Here is a 21,502-nt window from a genome sequence, read left to right on the forward strand (position 1 = left end):
CCCCGGTAATGGAAACCTGGTTGCGTCATTTGTGATGGAGATGGTGGATTATTTCATTTTTAGTGTCAGGATGAATTGGATATGTTTGCAGTATTGATCTTGACAAGGGAAATGGTGAGAACCAAACGTGCCGCCCAGCTTGGGCCTTGCGGTTGGCAGAAGACCATGGCAGGCAACAGACTGGAGACTCGGAGACCGAGGGGAGAATTCTCACGCTGTGACGCTGGTGCAGTCTGTGCTTCTGGACTCCTGCTGGAGGGAGCTGGCCCTTTGACTTGCAGGCTTTGGTGCAGTGGAGACCTTAGGACATGCCCCTCCTGGCACACCTGTGAGTGTGGCGAGCAGTGCCAGGGCTGAGGCACAGGTGCTGAGCCCGGAATGTGGGACGGCAGAGGCTGCTCACGCCGGCAGGCGTCTGCTCCAGCAGCCAGGGGTTTCCGCAAGGGGGCGGGGGGTTGATTTTCCTCCTTGAATTTGGGTGGGGAGGGTGTCCTCGGGTGCTGTGTCTGCACTTGTGTTGCTCTGAGGTCAAGTTGTGGCCCCGAGTCCCTGTCCCGCTGCCAAAGTGAGGGTTTGCCCATTTTTAGGTCATATTTCCCTTGGGTCCGGGTCTCTAGGAGTGGGGTGCATTCCAAGGGGGCGTGAGCACGGTGGACACGCGTGGGCCTTTTCCTCTCCCCTCAGCTCCTGGGTTGTGTGTGAAGAGCTGCCCAGAGGAATCACCCTCCTGCCTGGTGTTTCATTCACCAGAAATCGTTCTCACTGTGGACTCTTGAGTCAAATGTAACCCAGGAATGGAGCATGCTGTTGCTAGATGCCACACACAGCATCAGGAGCTTAGATGGGGATTATATGATCTTACCCCACACCTTAAAAGTAAAGACTATAGCTGTCAGGCCTCTGAGCCCGAGCCCAAGCCCAAGCCAAGCCATCGCGTCCCCTGTGACTTGCACGTATATACCCCCAGATGGCCTGAAGTAACTGAAGAATCACAAAAGTGCAAATGCCCTGCCTGGACTTAACTGATAACATTCTACCAGAAATTAGTGAAAATGGCTGGTCCTTGCCTTAAGCGATGATTTTTTTTTTTCTTTTTTTGTGAAATTCCTTTTCCTGGCTCATCCTGGCTCAAAAATCTCCCCCACTGAGCACCTTGTGACCCCCACTCCTGCCCGCCAGAGAACAAGCCCCCTTTGACTGTAATTTTCCTTTACCTATCCAAATCCTATAAAACGGCCCCACACTTACCTCCCTTCGCCGACTCTTTTCAGACTCAGCCCGCCTGCACCCAGGTTAAATGAACAGCCATGTTGGGCTCACAAAGCCTGTTTGGTGGTCTCTTCACACGGGCGTGCATGACAATAGTTAAGGGGATACTGAAGTCTTTGGCAGCTCCAAGAGCTTTTTCAGTTTGTGTCAGGACATTTTAGGCAGAAGGAAAAGCTTGCTAAGAGAATCTTACAGAAATGTTTGGTGCAGTGCCATTAACTCGTGGAATAAATGTGTAACTTTCCGTGGCGGCCCTCTGGAAAGAGATGCACTTTGAGTGCACCCTGGTTTGCTCGCTACAAGAATCGGCCGTGTCACCCCGCTTTCCGTGGGTCTGCAGGTGTGCGTGGTCCATTGCCCTGCACTGTGGCCATGGAAGGGAAGATGATCTGGAATGCTGGTGACAGTTATCGGTGTGTGTTGATGTGTGCTGCTTTCTACAGGGGAGAACATTTCTGTTTAATAAACATCTCATCACGATGATGACTGCAAGATATTTGAGTCTCATTCAATAGTGTTTCTGGGTTCCTTCTGTTTTTATCTGCTTTCTAGCACTAGGCAAGTGAAGACATGGAAAGTAAAAACCCATGGAACTTGTAGAGACATGGTGTTGTGTAGGAGCAGACTGTAGCCTCTGGCTCTGTTTAAAGATTGTAGTAAACCTCTTACCTGGCATGGTCAGGGTGTAAATTATCTTGTTTAATCGAAATGTGTATGAGTCAAAGCTGGCGCCTGCATTGTTGATGAAATACCAGATTTTAAGGGAACATGTCAATGTGCCGTAAGATACCAACAAAGTTCCTCACTGAGGTTCGGCGCGGGTTCGGAGCAGCTGGGCCTTAGGTCACCAGGGTCGTCTCTGGGAGGAGATGCTCAGTGTGGGCATTAGTCACTTAGCCTTTCCAGAGCCGAGGAACAGCTCTCTGTGGTGGTTTTTGGAACCTGTATTTTTGAGTCAGTTTGTCCCACTTGACTCGAAGTTGCCGCGCGATTTCAGACCTTTGCCTCCACCGTGCGCTCGTTTTCTTGTCCCCTGATAACTGCCTCGGTTGCCCCGGCCTGACATTTGAGCCTCGTCGTTCATGGACACATGCTCCGTGCTGGGCCAAAGGCCGCGACTCCGGCTTGCACAGTTCCGTGCCTCTCACCATGGCTTATCACATCACTCCCGGGATCTCCCGTTTCGAGGAAGAGTGTCCCTTTCCTGCAGGCCCTGTGTGGTGTGGAAACCACCCCTACCTACCTTTCTCCTGTTTGAACTGTACCGTGAAGCTATTTCTGTTCTAGTCAACCGTCAGAATTTAAGGAACAGTGATTTATGTAACTTATCACACGCTTCTGAGCAATTCTTTATGAATTTCATTCTGTTGTGAAATTATTGCAGTTTTCATGGCTATGCTGGTCTCACGTTGTGGCCCTTGAAATGAATTCCCTTCCCCATTGTGTGTTAAGGTTGTGCCTGGGAGCTGTTGAGGCCTCACCTCTGCTTTAGGGCAGTGGCTTTGCTCTCCTGACAACAGGAAGAATCTTATTTAGAGCATTTCTAATGTGGTATTTGCTTCCAGACAGAATTACTTTTTTCACAGAGACAGCCACTAAAGTCATAAATTATGCTCAGGATGCACACAAGGGTCAGCTGACAGAGTGGAATCCAGAACAGATCCAAAGACGCAAAAGTAGTTCAGTGGAATTTGAGTCTTTTCAACAAATGGTGCTGGAATTATGGGACAGCCGTATGCAAAAGAGTGAAAACAGGGAGAAATTCCTGTATGAAAATTAAGGTGGACCATAGCCCTGAATGTAAAATACCAAACTACAAAACCTGCAGAAGAAAGGGAAATTGTGGAGACCTAGGGTGAGAGCTCTTAGCCATACCATGATCCATAATCAAGGAAGAAAACAAGTAGGTAAGACTCATCAAAGTTAAACTTCTAATATAAAAGACACCCCTAGGGAATTGAAGAGACACATTTTCGATAGATGGGGAGAAGATGTCTACGAACCATGCAGCCGGCAAAGGATTCATATCCAGAATACACAGGACTCCCGCGGCTCATGACAGAGAACAAACCACCTGACTTAAAAGCGGAAGAGACCTGAACAGATGCTTCGCTGAGAAGGACGGGAGGATGGCCCGAAAGCATCTGAAATGACCTTCAGCATGACTGGTTGCACCGAGATGTGCACCGAAGCCGCAGTGAATTTGTTCACACCCCTGCTGGAGCGCCTGACTAAGGTCTTTCGACAGCCCCAGGTGCTGGTGAGGACAGGCAGTCGGGACTCCTGTGCGATGCTGGGGTTCAGCACGGTGCAGACAGCTTGGCGGTTTCTTACAAAACTGAACTCACACAAACGTGGGTCCCAGTGACCCCAATCCTGGGTATTTACCCTAGAGAAACAGAATCTGATGTTTAAGAAAAACTGTGCCCAGATGTTAATAGCGCTGTCTATAGTTGTCCAAAACAGGTTACAATGTGCCACAGCCATACGTGGAATAATAAATATCCAGCAGCCCCGAGGCCTGGCTGATGATCACAGGACACCCTGGGTGCACCTCCAAGCACGATGCCCAGGAAATCGTGATTTTGCGAGTGTTTTGCGACAACACTCGCAAAAGACAGACCCGGGGGATGGGAGGACACGGAGAAGGGTGGTTGCTGAGAATGGGAGGGTATGCTTATGAGGCCCCGTGAGTGGGTTTGGGGCTGTTGGACTGTTCTGCTTGTGTGATGACGATTATGGGAATATTTGTGCCGAAATTCACAGAACTGAACACTGTCCACTTTACAGTAATTTTAAAAAAGTGGTAATATGCTCATTTTCGGTACTGTTTTAAATGGAAGATGGAGTTTGCAGATGATTTGTCAGGGCAAGCCTGTCTCAAGAGTTTGTAGACGATTCGTTAGGGGCCTGTCTCAGGGCCCTTGGGTTGGGTTGGGTTGGGTTGGGTTGGGTTGGGTTGGGTTGGGTTGGGCTGGAAAAGCCTTCTCTGTTGTGGGCAGTAGTACGGGGCATGGAAAGGATATTGCCAAGGAAACATGTAGAATCCTTTGAGGAAACGTGTATTTCTAACTTGCTATAAGATAGAATTGGAAATTGTGATGGTTTTGTTTTCTAGAATCTTGGTAGAATAGGGAAGACAGTGTAATAAAAGCTAATTTTGAAATGAAGAATTTTAAAGATTTTCAACAGCAATTGCTCTAGGAAGTCACCCTGGAAATGTTTTTAAAGATGTTCAATAGCAATAGCTCTAGGAAGAGTCACCCTGGAGTTGCTTCTTGAGCATTGGTTTCCTGGCTGTATCTTCCAACTTTCATTTTTAAGTTTTGCTGTGAGTTGGGGATGTGTGGGAATAGCTATCCCAGCCCTGCAGGGGGGTGCATGTGCCCCGAGGCCTGAGGCACTGTTTCAACCTAGCTTGCAACATGGGGACTCTTGTCAGTGGCTGGAGTAAGAGTACCAGCCTGGCAGGCTGGGGGGAGCCCCAGGGTGGTCTGGGCACTGTCCTCCCTGCCTGCAGGATGGCAGCTGGAGGAGCTCGAAGGCTGCCTGCCTCGTGGCTGTCAGCGCAGCAGCCCCTCCTGGCCCTGGAGCAATCTTTGGGTCCATGAGTCTCTGCGCCGGGACTTGCCTCCTGGGACCTCCGCCACTGTCCTGAGGGCCCTGGTGCCACTTTCCCGGTGGGACCCAAGCCTCAGGCAGCTGCGACCCCAGATTCGGTTGCTTTCCCTGCCGTCTCATTCCAGCACGAGTGCTCACCTCACTCAATGTAGAGCCTCAGGTTCTTTCAAGATCCCCAGAGATGGAATCTCCCAATTTAACAAGATAGTTGGTGACAAGATTTGAGCGGCACTGATTTAACTCAGCTTCCAGAGTTTACGTTCCCAAGACACAGTCCTGCTCCTTCCCTGGCCTCATCCTGTGTGGCTGGTGTGGATGCGGGGTTTCCAGAGGGTGGGGCTGAGGCAGGTCAGCAGCAGGGGGATGGCTCATTATTGATCGCTTGATGCCTTGAGGATAACTAGGATTAATGACCTTTATAGGGCTGTAGTTTTGGAGTATATATATGTGCGTGTGTGTGTATGTGTATATATATATATGTGTGTGTGTGTATATATATTTAAACGAGGTAGACATGGTTATCACTGCATTTTTCTGACATGAAACTTGGAGAGCCAGAGGGTTTAGGAAACTCCTGAAGCCACACTGTCAGCGGGACCCGGGCGGTCTGGCCTTAGACCCTGCACTGTTTGCCCCTCACCACGCTGTCAGCAGACCCGGGTGGTCTGGCTTTAGAACTCACGCTGGTCGCCCCTCCCTGCCACATTGTGGGGTTTTTCCTGCTTCTGGGCAGCATTTGATAGCTTGTGAAACAAGACCAAGACTTACTATGAGTGGATATGCCATTATCTGAGATCCAGAACGTTTCCTGGACCTGGCGTTGCCGATGTCACGTAAGGGAAGGTAAAAACATTTTCATTGTGGTCACTGGGGTTCCTGAAATGGTATTTTTCCCAGTGAAAGTTTACTCATAAAAATCTTTTAACTCAATACTATGTGAACAGGAAGAAATGTGTTGGGCTCTAGTTAAATGTCTCAGAGCCACAGAAGTAAATGAGGGCACCTTCCGAGCACAGCCTCCCGGAGGAGGCCCAGGACGTTTGTCTGGAGGGTTTGCCATGAAGCAGGACTTGGGCAGGGCTGGTCTGCCTAGGGAGGCCTCTGCCATGATGTAGGTTAGTTGAAGTAGTTGACGGGTGGTGGCTTGAGATCGGTGGTCCCCGAGGAAGCCCCTAGCAAGGCCGGTTTCCGTGGGATGGAAAACTGCCGTTCAGTGGCTGTAATCCTGGCTTCACAGGTCTGAGATACAATCCTGCCCTTGGATACTTGGATCCCAGCCAGGTCAGATGGCCCTGAAAGGACATTCGGACTGTGATGGCTGCACCCATTCTCAGCATCTGTAGGGTCTCCTATGTATGTGTGTGTTTCCATTTTCTTTCAGCACAATTTCTCCCAGTGAAGTCGTGAGAAATAGAAGGAAAGGTGGAATGAAGATGTGATTGAGGAAAGTGTGGTGTGGTCTTCGACCTTATTTTGCCTTGGTTGGTGCTCAAGAACTCCACCTGACCTCAGAGCTGAGCGTTTCTGCCAGGAAGTCCTGCCTTTTATCCTACCTCGAGGCCTGTTGAGACACTCCAAGAAGCTTCGTTAACAAATTGCCTTTTCCTTTTACAGCAGTTGGATATATTTGCAGCAAAACAAAGGAATAACCCCTCAATATGGTGATTAAATGCATTTAAGTATAGATAGCATTCAGTCTTGAAGGGCCTGGGATTTTAATGATCTTTGGGTCATGTAACAAGTGGTGTTGGTGATTAAAATCTCCTGACAGCTTTGTTCTGCCACGTTCCTCAGTTTTGAATGATGATCTTCCTGATGTTGTACCTTCGAGGGGCGTTTGTGTCAGTAGAGAGCAGAGTGGTGGTTCCCAGAGGCTAGGAAGGGACAGAGGTGAGGCCCCTGAAGGACACTGGTCTTCCTGGTTTAGGGGTTTGGGGCTCAGCCACCTTCCTGTGTCCGTGTAAATTATACCCAGGATCATTTTCACTCGCCCCACTTTAGTTGAGTATTGGAGCTTCAGGATATGTGTGTGCCCACGTCACCTGGGCCGTGATCCTGGAGTTGGGTGAGACTGATTCCCGGGTGTATAGAATTACTCTGGGATTATTGAAAACAGAAGCACTTGAGGCATTCATAATGCTATTTCCTGAACGTAATTTATGTTCAGTTCTTCAGAAACATTTATCTGAGGAAGCATCTATAATTTTTGTTTTCTGCCACTCAGTGCTAGAAAGAATTGTGCAACACTCAAGTGAGTGGCATTATTCCTCTCCCTCCACCATGCAAGCAAGATTAAAGGTACCTCTGGCTCCCCTCAATCTTCTCATCTGCAGGGTGCCTGGCATGGCAGTGTGCTGCCTTCCGTCTTCTTTTTGGGGAGAATTAGTTGTGTTTGTGTGTACTGCTCAGCTCAGCCTCGTGCAGTTGTGTGGGTGAGGAGTTTGGATGCTAGGTGACCCTCCCAGGCCTGCCTCCCACCTCCCTAGGCCTTGTTCTAAACTGACAGATAAACAGTGTGTTTTGGAAGAGGACAGCAGCAGGGCAGGAGAGAGTTTGTTCAGACTTTCTCCTTGCACTGACGTTTGAGCCTTCATCCAGCCTGGGCACTTCTACAGAGCTGCGTTTGTGTGTTGCAAACCATTCCCTCCCAGTAACCGTGCTTTCAGAGGTTTGGAAATGTGACTTAACTCATCTTCAATTTAAAGCGTACTATTAAATTTTAGTGTTGAAACTGATGTATTTTATGGCCTTTATTTGATTTCTCTTGATTTTTTTTCCCCCATATGAGACATGGCATCTTAAGGGAGACAGCCTGGTGTTGGCCCCCTTTCCTAAGGATGGAAGTGAATTCTGAAAGCCCTTTATGTAGGCAGCGAAATAATCAGGGAACCGTTATTATAGCTATGTCTGTCCATGTAAAGCGAGCACGACTCATAAGCAGAAAAAAGTGCAGCCCGGGGGCAAGGTGAGCCCTAATGCTGCCTGTGCCTCACCTCCCTGCCATGAGGAACGGAAGTGCAAGCGCAGGTGGTTGAGTTAGCCTCCAAGCACAGCCTGCACCCCCCTCACATCCCTCTGCATCTGCAGGGGCACAGGCCGTGCTGCCACCCCTCGCTCAGTGCCAGGGCTGATGCATCAGGAACAGGGGGTACTGTCCGCCCCTTGCTCGGTGCCAGGGATGATCTGTCAGGATCCCTCGTGCTCATCTGGTCCTCATGTCTTCATCACCGGCCTCCTGCTGGTAACGGGCTTGTTATTACCTTGGTATGGGTAATAACATACCCATACCAACGTATATAACAACATACCCATACCAAGGTGTTGTGGGGCGGTGCTCAGTCCTCCGAGGGAATTGGCCCTTAGCCGATTCATATTCAACAGGGCCGGGAAATGGGTTCTTGTTCCATGTCCTGGATCCCAGGAAGCCCTTGCCCTGGACCCTGTAATGCCTGGGGTCTTCCTGAGAAACGCTGGTGCCACTGGAGCACAGCCCAGCCCAGCCCCCTCCAGTTTCTCCGCTTTGTAACTGCACTTGTGTTTAGCAAGTCTTCCAGGACTTAGACGCTGCTTGGTGTGAGCCAGGTTTTGTGTGGAAAGAGGACAGATCCGAGCCGGCAACCAACCAGCCCAGAACCATCTTTTATGCTTCCAGATTCTGTGTCCAAAAACTTACCCGTGGACATTGAGGGTGATGCATTTCTGCTCCAAGACATCTGTGGACTCAGCTGGAGGGATCGAAAGGATGTGGAGCCTCTTCAGTCCTGGCCTGGGCTTGGACCTGCTGTGCAGCCTCTCAGTGGCACCAGGGCCCCCTTGTGTCACAGTGGCCTCGGGTTGGTGGCACTGCCCCAGGATGTCCCAGGCTTCCTGATAGTAGGGCCTGCTTGTGCCATGGCGGCCTCGGGATGGTGGCACTGCCCCAGGGTGTCCCAGGATCCAAGGCCAGTGTTCCTTCCAGCGAAGGGAAGTTGTACTGTAAGGTCTAGTCTCGGAATGAGCCTGGGGTCCTATCCTTCAGAGCGGTCCTGCACTCACCACAAATCAAGCCAGGGGAGGCCCTGCCAGAATTTGCAGCTGTGTTTCAGGTTGTTCCACAAGGCCTCTTTTATTTTGGGCTACTCAGGTATATAATTCTTATACTCTGGTTTTTTTGAGACAGGCAAAAAAAAAAAAAAAAAAAAAAAAAAAAAAAAAAAAAACCTTTCTGTTGCCCAGGCAGTGGTGTGAGCACAGCTTACTACAGCCTTAACCTCCCAGGCTCACGTGATCCTCCTGCCTCAGTCTCCTGAGTAGCCAGGACCCACAGGCACATGTTCCACGTGTCCCCATGCCTGACTTATTTTTGTATTTTTTGTAGAGATGGAGTTTTGCAATGTTGCCCAGGTTGGACTCAAACTCCTGGACTTAAGCTGCCTCAGCCTCCCAAAGTACTGAGATCACAGGCATGAGCCACCGTGCCTGGCCAAGTGTGTTTCTAATTTCAAAATTAAGAGGACCCAGAGTCAGTTAATGATGTCTCTGCTGGAACATGCTGCTTATAGTACATTAGGAAAAATCATACAGAACTTGGAAAAGGAGCTGGACAGACACAGCCCTTGGAGGTTGTCCGATGAACCCCTGGGGTCTTTAACCATCTGGAGGGATGTACCATGTCAGACTCACTGTTGTCGACCGGCTGAAGCCCAGGTTTCATGAGGTTATGTGTCAGCTTGTAGTACTTTCTCTGGCAGAGATGCGAGTGACTTCGCTCAATGTGAGGCTCATCTCAGGGACTTCATGGCCTGAGGGACGGCAGCCTGTTTGAGCTGATCGAGCAATCTCGCACTACCCTTATTTTCTGAAACGCCTATGAGTGACTTCTCACACGGTCTTTGAAGCGGCTTCATGCCCGCGCTCCTTGGTAATGATCGAATGCTTTTTTTGACCCCTCATCCCTTTCTTTGGGGTGATCCAGTCTCAGTTCTCATGATGTGTTCTGCTTCTGCAGGAATTTCTGAAGCTGCTGAGTGTAGAAAGCACTGAGGAGGCTGTGCTCCCACCCCTGTGAGCCTTCCAGGCATCATCCTCTCCCCTTGGTGAGGCGGCGTCCATGGCACACCGAGGAGGCTGTGCTCCTGTCCCCCGTGAGCTTTCCAAGTGTCCTCGTCTCCCCTCCAGGGGGACAGGAGGAACCTTTCAAACCCTTCTTAAACTTGTTTTCATGTCTGTTTTAACAGTTTTCTTTGCATCGTCTCCCTTATCCAGAAGTGAGGGTGAACGCTGAGTTATTCACGGGAGTCAAGAAACCACACGCAGCCCAAAGTGACGTTTGTTTCCCTGAAATGATTTGTGTGTGTTCACCTTAAAATGCAATCAGTAAAACAGGTGTGTTTTGAGGAATGACTTTAAATTACTCAGGTGAAAATGTGACAGTTAAATTTCATCATCTGTGTGGGTGTCCACAACCCCCTTCTGTGATTGCGTGTGAGTTTGTGACTTGTGGTTATTTTTGAAGAAAGAAAATCTGTTGTTGAGGACTTCAGATGGTGTGCTGGGATTCTGTAGGGTGGACATCGGGGGCTTCAGTGTGTGGCTTCCTTGAAGAGGTTCAAATTAAGGCTGAGAGTCCCTACTCCAAAATGCTCCAAAACCTGAAACATTCTGAGCTTCCTCATGACATTCGAAGGAAATGCTCTTCGCAGCACTTTGGATTTCAGGCTGGGGATGGTCAACTGGAAAGTGAAATATTGCAAGACCCTTCTGGCCCCAGGAACTTGGATAAGGTCATGGAGGGGGCCTGTGCCGGGTGTCCCTGGAGTGTGTGAGGCAGCCTGGGCTCGCTGAACTGGTTTTTGTAGGAGCCACAGAAGGGAAAGAGGGTCAAAGTGGCCACATCTGGCTCCTGAGAAGGCTGGACCAGAAGGAGGTGGGCGCAGAGGGCAGCAGTTGAGTCCCCAGCATCCGGGGCTCCTGTCCCTGGTGGAGTTGAGAGCCTCCTCTAGTTGTGGCCTCTCCCCTGTCAGCAGCCACTGAGGCCTGAAGGGAGAGGGGGCTGAGGAGAGGAGGAAGGATAGGCCTACTTCTGGAGAGGGCCAGCATCAGCCTGTGCTAGCCTCGTGTGTTACTCCTGCATCCAGGGTGCATGGCCGTGCCTCGTGGTGTAGTGGTTCCCGGGATGCATAGCGCTTGTCTGCAGTAATAGCTTTGTCTCCGACCCTTGGAGGCAAGTTACCTTTTTCCCCAGTGAAAAGAGGTAGAAAATCTTACAGAAATGCATTTGCTCTAATGTCTATTTTCTGATAAGACATGGTCGCTTAGGCTAAATCTTTGTGAGGTCAAGGCAGGAGGATCACTTGAGGCCAAGGGGTTGAAGACCAGCCTGGACAACATAGCAAGACCCCATCTGTGTAACAGAAAAGTTAGCTGAGTGTGGTGGTGCGTGCCTGTGGTCCCTGCTACTCTGGAGGCTGAGGTGGGAAGATCACTTAAGGCTACAGTGAACTGCGATTGCTCCACTGTACTCCAATCTTGGCAGCAGAGCCGAGACCCAGTCTCAGAAAGAAAAGTAAAAAAAAAAAAATCCAGAAATGTCATTCTTTTTAAATCATCCCAAAAGAAAAATCGTTTTTTTCTAAGAATGTAAAGGGAAACTGATAAGATTCTTTCCTTGCATTGTTTCTCCTTGTCAAATATGTACAGTAGTCCATCCACATCGTCTCTCATCTCATTACAAAGCAGCAGGTGTCTTTGAGGTTAGTGGTGTTTCTCTGTGTCGCACCTTGGAGAACAGCCAGCATGAAACCTCTTACCACGATCGTGCACATCGTTTGTAGTCCCAATTAAAATCCTCTCCAGAGATGCTTGTGCCGCTTATTATAGCAGAACTTTGGTTGTGCTGAAATGTGCATTCAGCTAATGGTTTTAAGTTCATATCTGAGATGATGCTGTATAATTCCTGAAGCATATGGGATCAGTAATGATTGAAGATAATTCTGGCTGATGTCATTTGGAGGATATTTTTCACTTCAAGTTAAAGCTTCCTTCGCGATAGTCATTTTGGGATTCATTTAACTATGTGCTTTATTTCATAGCTCAAATTTTCATTAGTCATTTCATACCATAGGATTTTGAAAGCAGATTTGGCAAAATCTTTCTAACAAAATGTTTGCTTATGACGTCCCAAGGAACAGCACTCAGAATTGCTGGTAACTGTGGTACATTTTAAGGCTGATGATAGAAGTCACTTGAACGGTAAGGGCTGCTTTGTGAGGCAGATGGGGTTTGAACCCCGACCCTCCTGATACACCAGTCCTGACCCTGGCCTTCTCTCCTCTCCACTGGGAGATGAGAAGGATGCCAGCATCCACCTCACAGGCTGTCCTGAGAGCCCTGGACTAAGGGCTTGTGTTCCTCTTGCAGGTGGCACAGATGTGGGGGCTTGACGATACACACACTGCAGGCTGCCAGTGTCGGGGTAATCCAGTGTTATTCATAAAGGGGGGATTTGCTTTGCTCCCCTGCAGACCAGGTGCTGTGCTGCTGTTGTAGCAGGTGTGTGGATCCTCTTGGGTGGTGCTCAGGTGGACAAGGAGTCACCGATTCGGATCCCCAGTGTTAGATGTGAGGGGACCATGGACCTCATGTGTTCAGAGGGGAGGAGTAAAAAGTTTTGCTTGTAATTCCAGGACTGTCTATTCCAGGAATGCCAAACCACTGGCTTTCACCTGACGCTGTCGTAGGTGACACGGTATGGAAATGAGGACTCATGTTCCGCATACCTGAGCCCAGTACCCATCTCCCTCCAGGGCCGTGGCCGAGCCCTCCTCATTTCGCTGGGTTGCCAGCCTGGGGATCTGTAAGCCCAGTGATGTCTCCGGTCTCGGCCTCCCTCCCCGTGGGGACAGGAGGTGGCTTCAGGAGACTGGTGATGAATGCCTGAATGAAGCCGACTTGTGACTGCAGTTCTAAGGGCCTCCCCGGGTGTTAGATGTCAGTAAATGACACCTGTGTGTGGATCTCATGTGATGAGAGAAACAGTAGGGGAAACCAAAGCTTGTGGAGTCTGCAGGTTCTCGACTTGGGGGTGTGTGTACCTGTGTACTTGGTGAGGGGTGTGATGTCTGGAATGAGTGTGCACGTGTGTCACGTTTGTGCGTGTGTGGTGAGTGTATTTAGCAGGTGTGGCTGCAGTGAGCATGTTCATGTGTGTTGTATGTATTTGAGGGTGTGTGTGGAGTGTGTACACGCATCATATTTGGTGAGTGTATTTGAGGGTGTGTATGGAGTGCATACATGCATTTGCGTGTATAGTATTGGGTGGAGGGGTGGCATGTGTGGAGTGAGCATGCACACGTGTATGCTGTGTGGGGGGTTTCTACGTGGTCCTTCCCTGAGCCTGCTCCTGGGCCCTGCTGTCCTGGCAGCTTTACAGTTTGGTGCGTCTTTGATTCCGGAAGATTCTGGAACCAAATTCTGAAGCTGTGATCAAAAACTTGCAGCCCTGGAGGACGCTGGCCCGTGGAGCCGGCACGAGGGTCTCTGTGCTGGCCTCTCCCTGGGCTCTGTCCACAGAAGAGCATGTCCGATGATTGAGCTGTGCGGGTCTGTGGCTCCCCAGCCTCGAATCAGCCCTCGGTTCTGTCCCACCTCTGTTTTTCTTGCTGAGGTGCTCCGGGAAGTGGTGCCTGGGATGGCGTTTTCACCCTGGGGTTGCTTCGCCCGCTGCCCAGGTGCTGGCTGCCTGAGCCCTGCTGCCGTCCTGGGTGGACGGGGCTGTCGCAGGGACATCCCTGAGCACCCGCGGGAAGGCAGGTTTAGGAAGTGCCAGAGGTGAGTGGCTTCCTCTCACACTTGATTTTCTGGAAAGTTCTGGGTCTCCTATTTTTCCCTAAGGGAAGTTAGAAACTGAGTTTCTCTTTAGGGGAACGTCTTTGCAGCGTCTGTTGTTTGAATGTTCTCCAGGTGTGGAATACTCGGGGCCATATGTGTTTGGGAGCATCCGTGTCCTGAGCGAATTCAGTAGGGAATGGAGAGAGGCCTCCTGTCAGCTTGGCCTCTGTTTCCAGCTTGTTGATGGTTGACGGCTGCTGGTATCCCAGGGAGAGTTAAACACTGGGTGGTGTGGGAAGGGAATGTTTGCTCTGACAAGGTCAGTGGGAAAGCATCTAAGCAAACGTTGCTGTTTTCTGGGCTCCTCGGGGTCGAGCTAGTTTTGTGGGGTTGAGGGAAAGCTACCCTTGTTCCTGTTCCTCACCATTTGAAAGGTGTCCAGGATACGTTCCTCTGGAGAGGTGATGCGCGTGAGTGGGGGTCAGTTCGTAAGCTCTGAGGTTATTTGGGACCTGTCAACTGATTTCCTGAATACACAGGTGCTTGGTAAAGGTGTTCCTGATTAGCTAAAACATTTCAACAGGATGTGATAGCTGGTGGTTGTTTAAAGACTATCACAATTTTCCTGTTACTTTTTAAATGCCTGTTGAATAAGGCAGGATTCACATATTTTTCTTTTCCTGTCTGCATACTTGATATTTTGTTTTTTGTTTTTTATGTGGGTGTGCAGCTAACAGGAATTAGAAGCAGTCTCAGCCCTGGGGAGACTTCAGGACCGCCTCAGTCAGTGCTGAAGGGAGGCAGGGATATGGGGGCTACCTCCTCCATAGGACGGACACCAAGGGCCAGAGGTCAGCAATCTCAGTGAGGTCACAAAGACGGGCACACCCAGCACCCTGGCCCATGTGCCTCTCCTTCACCTTTGTCTCTGCTCAAAGCTGCTCTCCTGGGTCATCACGGGTGATCTTTAGGCACGTGATTGGTTCTTGCGGAAGTGGTGTCACGCTGTGGTCAGTGTGGGCCCTCAGGACTTCCATGTTTTTGGCTCACATCAATATTGGGCAGTGGTGTATGTTTGTTTTGGAGTGGTAGATCCGGTGGATTTTGGTTTTGCCAACTCATTTAATACCTGTTCTCCTAGGCGCGGGGACCCTCTCGTAAGCCGCATGTTCTCCTGGGTTCTGGGGCCCTATCATAAGCCGCGTGTTCTCCTGGGTTCTGGGGCCCTATCATAAGCCGCGTGTTCTCCTAGGCGCTGGGACCCTCTTGTAAGCCGCATGTTCTCCTAGGCACTGGGACCCTATCATAAGCTGTGTGTTCTCCTAGGCGCTGGAACCCTATCGTAAACTGCATGTGAGGGATCTCGGAAGTGCTCCTTATGAGGATCCTCTGCCTGACCTGAGGTGGAACAGTTGCAATCCAAAACCATCCCCCAGAAAAATTGTCTTCCATGAAACCCATCCCTGGTGCCAAAAAGGCTAGGTGACAGCTGGCCTAACAGGTGCTAAGATGTCAGTAGATTTTTGGACTTGGGCCTCAGTTGAAGAGGATTAGATTTTGAAAGGTGGGGTTTGAATGGCTTCTAAAGGGCAGATTTTTATCTCCAGTGGGGCCTGGGCAGAACTGGGTAGAAGTGACCCAGAAGCTGACAACTAGTCAGGCTGGCTCACTGCCTGTGTCCTGTGTGTGCAGCCTTGCTGTTCATTCAATTGGTGTTGTGGATTCCATCCACAGCCTCAGAGTAGTGGAACCCATTATTTCAACGCTGACCTTATTTAACTTTATCAAAAAGACATGAAAATCATTTAGTATAAATCTTCCAGATACCTGTATCCTTTCTTTTCCCAGAGGCTTTTAAGTATTGCAACTTAAAAATCTTCAAAAATATCTTTAAAGGAAAACCTCTAAGTACATTTTTGATGAGCACCCTTGACAGCTTTAATATGTGAAGTAAATTCCCTTGACTTTTGTATTCCTAGAAACTCGTTCATGTTTGCGGAAGACTTTGTATTTTCTCACCAGTGGCCACTGTTCAGTGACCATCATACCTGCCGTGTCTCATTTAGAAAGTTGGATGTGGATGTATTAACTTTTCAGACACACTAACACATGGGCTGTTTGTTTTTGGTTTTGATTTTTTCGTTTTTTCCCCCCAGCTGAATTCAAGAAAGGGAAACAAGGAGACAGTAAGTACCCGAAAGCGTCTTAAGTGGCTGAGTGGGGGATCCTACTATGGTGTTGGATTGTGTTCTGCCAGACATCGCTCCTCGAAAAGCTGACCCTGAAAGGGCTGGCATTGCCCTCGCCCTGGGACATTCGTCTGTCTCACCAGAAAATGAAGAATCTGCCAGAGTACTGTGAGTCAAATTCAGTCAGAAATCGATTAACTAAGAGGGTTTGTCTCAAAGGGCAAAACATGAGGACACATTTTTAATTTTTAAAGAACGCTTTATCGTGAGTCAGTTCTGATGTGTACTGCATTAGGAAACCTCTGAACTTCCACGGTCAGGCCCAGAACTCTGAGGGAAAGTGGTTGTGCCCTTCCCACTGATTTTTGTCACTAGCTTTATTCATTTCCTTAAAACCCTTTTTGTATGAGTTCTATTATAGTTTGAAAAAAATTCACTTAGGTAGAACTGGAAGCGTTTCCGCAGTGTTAATACTCATGACCTGTTCTCGGTCTCGGCATATGTGTACTCTATAAATGTACATGTGTGTATGTGGTGTACGCATACTACGTGTATTTACACTGTGCATGTATTTACAATGTATAGGTATGTACACTACATTTGTGTCCTACACACGTGCATGCTGTAGGCATGCATGTACATGTGTATATGTGTGTATCTATGGTCACTATGATTATATGCACACTACATGGACACCTATCTGTTCTGCATGTGTACGTACATGCATGTATTTAATGCCGTATACATACCTGTGTACGTATACCATGTGGGTATGTGCACATTATTTCTGCAGATGTATATATACATATGTGCACACAAGCATGCATGTACACTATGCACACTGAATAAACTTCTGGGTATGTACACACTAATACATATACATGCTGCATATGTATGTACACTATTGCATATGTGTATACGTTTTATATGTTAGTGTACTGATGTACATTGTATACATGTGCATATGTGTACACTGCGCATGTGTATGCATGCTGTAGTGCACCTATGTACATTGGATAAGAGTGTATGCTATACGCATGTGTATACATATAGCAAATAGCATACCTATATACATATGGATGTGCATGTGTATGCCATATGCATGTACATACAGGTTATAGTATACCTGTGTACACTGTATTCATATAGATGGGTGTACATGCTATGCATGCACATACATGTTAGGTTATGTACATTTGCTATATGGATGTGTGTATGCTCTATGCTTTTACACACGTAGTGAACTTGTTTGTACACTATATTTGGATGTGTGTACACTCTATGCATGTACACCACATGGATCTGGATGTGTGTGCACTCTGTACGCATGTAGTGCACTTATGTATACTCTACGTATTCGGATGTGTGTATGCTCTATGCAGGTACACGTGTTACAGTGTACCATATACGTACACTATGTGAATGTAAATGTGTGTGTGCTCTATGGCACCAGGAATAGGGCTCCCGTAGGGATCCGAGAACACACTATCTCGCTGGCACCGGAGAGTGTAGGATGAAAACAGTTGTTTGTTGCAACCTAGTTGAAATTTGGCAGGTTACTATATCCTTTGCAATGATTTAGGAATAGTCACTTCATTGATGTGTGTGTTCCTGAAATCATAAACAGCTCTGTGAGGTGTGTCTCATCCCAAGACAAGAAAGGGAACCGAAACAACAATGACTCGGTCACTTAAGTGAGGTAGAACTAACACAGCAGCTGTCTAGCTTTCTGTATTATAACTTTGTCAGCAGCTCAATGAGAAATCGGCACTCATCAGGAAATGTGTCCACTTTCTACTGTTCTTTATTCGTGGCGTATTAACTGCCTTGTGTTATTCCTCACGATGTAGCAAAATCCCTCCTAGAGTTGTGAATATAAACAGTTCATGACAAATGTAGTATCTTCTTTGTTAACATTGAAAACGATATGTAAGTTCATCTTCAGATACTGTTTGGAAGGATGAGAAAGAAGATGTTTTAGGATAAAAGAATAGAGAGCTTTAAAGTAAACAGGGAAAATAAGGACTTTGTGCAAAATATTTCCAAATTTGGAATTTGAGAATATTAAATCTCACATCTAAGATCATAGGTAGTTTTGGGGGGTTTTAAAATTAGTACTTGGTTTTCTATGTCTTTGGGAATTTCAGTCCTGATGGAGGATTGCAAGAATAATCTGATTTTTCAGAATAGAAGGACAGTCTATCTCAAAGGTAAATTCCAGGTTCTACCATAGAGAAACAGAAATTGCTGTCAACTTTTTCTGTAAGGTTCTTCAGTTCTTTCCTCTTCTGTGGTTAAAAAACCATCTCTGGGTTTAGTCTCAGCCAAGTTCCTCTTATGAGGTTGCCTTACATTTCGCACAGCTGTTGAGAGTCTTCATCATTCGTAGTTAACTTGTTAAAAGCAAAACCTTGTACTAGTTAGATCTGGGCACCTTGAAGGCAGGGCTTTGTTTTATATTTTTAATAAGCAGCAGGGTGATGGCAGGACTGGGGCCCTTCATCCCATCATGCGTTCCTCAGAGCTTTCAGAGTTCTCACTGCGTGCCGAGTGTGGTGTTGGCTGTGTAGCATTTAAATAGGAATATGAGGCTCTGCGACTTGGAACGCTCTTACCACCTTCATAGAGAGCTTGGTGACAGTTTAGCATGGCAGCTTGCACACCTGTTGTGTATACTTTATTACGGCCCCACAGAAAGGGTATTGATTTAAACGTGACTAATTTCTCTTGTTTATTTTTGCCTTTATTCCTAGTTACAGTCCCGATACTTTTTCTTCCTTTAAAATCTTGCTAATCGCTGGGGAATTAGTGATAAACTATATTTATGTGTTCTCTAAATCTAGCGATTTAATTGGAGGTCATTCTTCTTGTACCATGTGTCAGTGCTGTGTCAGGATGGTTCAGTTTTACATTGTCAAAGGATTAACTAGAGCAGGATGCAGTCTTACTGGAACTTGCTCATTTATGAAATACAGGCACTTTATTTTTTGTTACACTCGAGGCGTGCTCAAATGTAAACATTTTGAGCCGTGTTAGAAGGATATACAAGATTGTAATGAAGAAATCAACAACTTGATCAAGTACCAGCTAATGAACTTTATGTTTGAAGTATATGGAACATGGACCTTGGCAATCAGTTTTCATCTTGACCTTTTATTTTTTTACTAGAATCTTGGTCTGTCACCCAGGCTGGAAGTGTGGAGCACAGTAGTACGATGTCCGTTCGCTGCAACCTCTACTTCCCAGGTTCAAGGGATTCTTATGCCTCAGCCTCCCTAGTAGCTGGGGTTACAGGGTGTGTGCCACCATGTCTGGATAATTTAATTTTAGTAGAGATGCGGTTTTGTCATGTTGACCAAGCTGGTCTGCAACTCCTGACCTCAAGTGATCCACCCACCTCAGCTTCCCAAAGTGATGGGATTACAGGTCTGAACCACCATCCCTGGCCTGATCTTCTGTTCTAATATTGGTTATTCAGTCTCAATGATAGCGCCTGGTTGTATTAACTTGTTGTAGAAAGCACAATTGCAATGAATCTGGTTGTGTATGTACGTGCTGACTTAGCGTTCATGGCAGCACTGTGAGGTGGGCATTGTTCCTGAAGGAAGGATGGATGGGCAAGTCGGGGCTTAGATACGGGACTTGTGGGCAGTCACTGTTGTCCCATGGCTGAGATCAGGCCTGTCTGTCGCCTGTACACTGAACTCTTTTTTTTTTTTTTTTTTTGAGACGGAGTCTCGCTGTGTTGCCCAGGCTGGAGTGCAGTGGCCGGATCTCAGCTCACTGCAAGCTCCGCCTCCTGGGTTTACGCCATTCTCCTGCCTCAGCCTCCTGAGTAGCTGGGACTTCAGGCGCCCGCCAACTCACCCGGCTAGTTTTTTGTATTTTTTAGTAGAGACGGGGTTTCACCTGTGTTAGCCAGGATGGTCTCGATCTCCTGACCTCGTGATCCACCCGTCTCGGCCTCCCAAAGTGCTGGGATTACAGGCTTGAGCCACCGCGCCCGGCTCCCTGAACTCTTAACACACGAACGAGCAACGGTCAAGAGTCGGTGCTCGAGTGTGATGTGGCCTGTGGTGTGTGCCTCTCAGCCTTGCTTTGGCTCGGGGTAGCAGAGCAACAGCTCCGTCCCTCATGCGGCCGCCTGGGAGTCCCAGGAGAACCCACTGATACCGTTTATAAATGCCGGGCATCGAACGTTCTCCTTGGTACCAGCACATCTGGAATCGGACAGTGCAGTTAGATTCTCGGCCAGCAAACCTGTACAGGAGTGTGTGAACTCTGCGTTTGCTTCTCCCGGACAAAGGTGAATTCCCGGTCACTAGTGGATGACAACAGGTGTGGCCTCAGGAGCAGCACGGAGACAGGCACCCGGGTGCAGGAAGAGCACCTGCAAGAGGGGTTGGGGAACGTGACAGGCGCACGTGCGAGTTTAGCTGTTACCGTGGCAGGTGGGGGGTGGGTGAGACCAGATTTTCTCATTGTTGCCCCTTTCTGAAAAGGGCCTTGAATTGACTTCTCTGTGGCTCTTCGCGCCTCCTTGTCAGGTTGGAGGAGACTGCTCCCCTGGCTCAGGCCCTGCTTGCGGCTAGACGGAAGCTGCTGTTGTTTGCCCTGCCCTCCCTGTGACGTCCTCTGTGCTGTTGTCCGGGAACAGTTCTGCCGAGCAAGCTTGCACTCTGCTCCCTTCTGCTCTTGGATTTCATGTCTGGAAGGCTTGTGTTCTTTCCTAATTTTTGATAATGCTGAGCTATGTTTTTGCAAGGATCACACGTGCCCATACAGGGAGAAGCTCCTTTGCAACTTTAGCATCTTGACGCTCTCAAGCAGAGCTTGCTATCGAAGTTGACAGCCTCCTGTGTTTTTGTTTTGGCAGAAACTGAATTTCAGTCCTAGGACGGCTTCAGCACACTTGATCCTAGCTCTTCTCTCTCACTGCTCCACTTGTGTGTGACAGAAATCATATGCCCTGAAGTTTACCAGTCCCTTCATTTGAAAATCAGTTAATGTATGCAATCCTCATGAGAATTTTACTTTTTATTAAAGCAATCGCAAAGACTGGGTTTTGTGAAACCAGTGTTTTATGTGTATATTACTTGCACTCACAATGAGCTTTGTCTTCTAAATATTTCATGTTTCAGATTAGCACTGGAATCATGCCCTGGAGTAGTTTTACTTTTCCGCTTTTATTTTTGGCTAAGGTAAAGTTGAGAACATTGTGATATTAGGTGTAGTGAGCCCTTTTAGCTTCTTCTATGTCTGTTTTCCTTTAAGCCAGAACCAGCAGACGGATACCAGTTTGTGAGCACCTGGCATCTCCCAGGCCTTTCCTGGGTCTTCCCTCAGCTGTCTCGTGGACAGAGCAGTCACTCGTGGAACGTGAACCTGAGAATTTGTGCGTGGAATTAAGTAAATGTCATAGCTCTCTTCTGTGACGAACGGAATCACATTAAGCCCAGTAAATTGTAACAGCAGGTCTTGCACATGCAAAGCATTGAACACCAGGACAGGTAACCAGGCTACGACGCTTCTGGTCCTGCACAAGACCTCCGGTATCACAGCACATTTAACAAATTGGCTGCATTGAGTGTTTGAAAACGTTGGGTATGTACCAT

General features: G+C 48.1%; 1 protein-coding gene across 2 annotated transcripts in view; it reads left to right on the forward strand.

Moving 5' to 3' along the window:
• LOC139361088 (disco-interacting protein 2 homolog C-like) overlaps positions 1-21,502 on the forward strand; it is a 163,381-nt gene that overhangs the window by 30,169 nt on the left and 111,710 nt on the right. The window contains exon 1 of one of the 2 annotated variants that reach the window (XM_071089561.1): positions 4,258-10,196. The exons of the other annotated variant lie outside the window; for it this stretch is intronic. The gene's annotated coding sequence lies outside the window, so the exon portion shown is untranslated. Of the gene's footprint in view, positions 1-4,257; positions 10,197-21,502 lie in introns of those variants that run through there. 2 annotated transcript variants of the gene reach the window in all.

The sequence above is a fragment of the Macaca nemestrina genome, assembly GCF_043159975.1.
Source record: "Macaca nemestrina isolate mMacNem1 chromosome 6 unlocalized genomic scaffold, mMacNem.hap1 SUPER_6_unloc_1, whole genome shotgun sequence".
NCBI classification, from domain to species: Eukaryota; Metazoa; Chordata; class Mammalia; order Primates; family Cercopithecidae; genus Macaca; species Macaca nemestrina.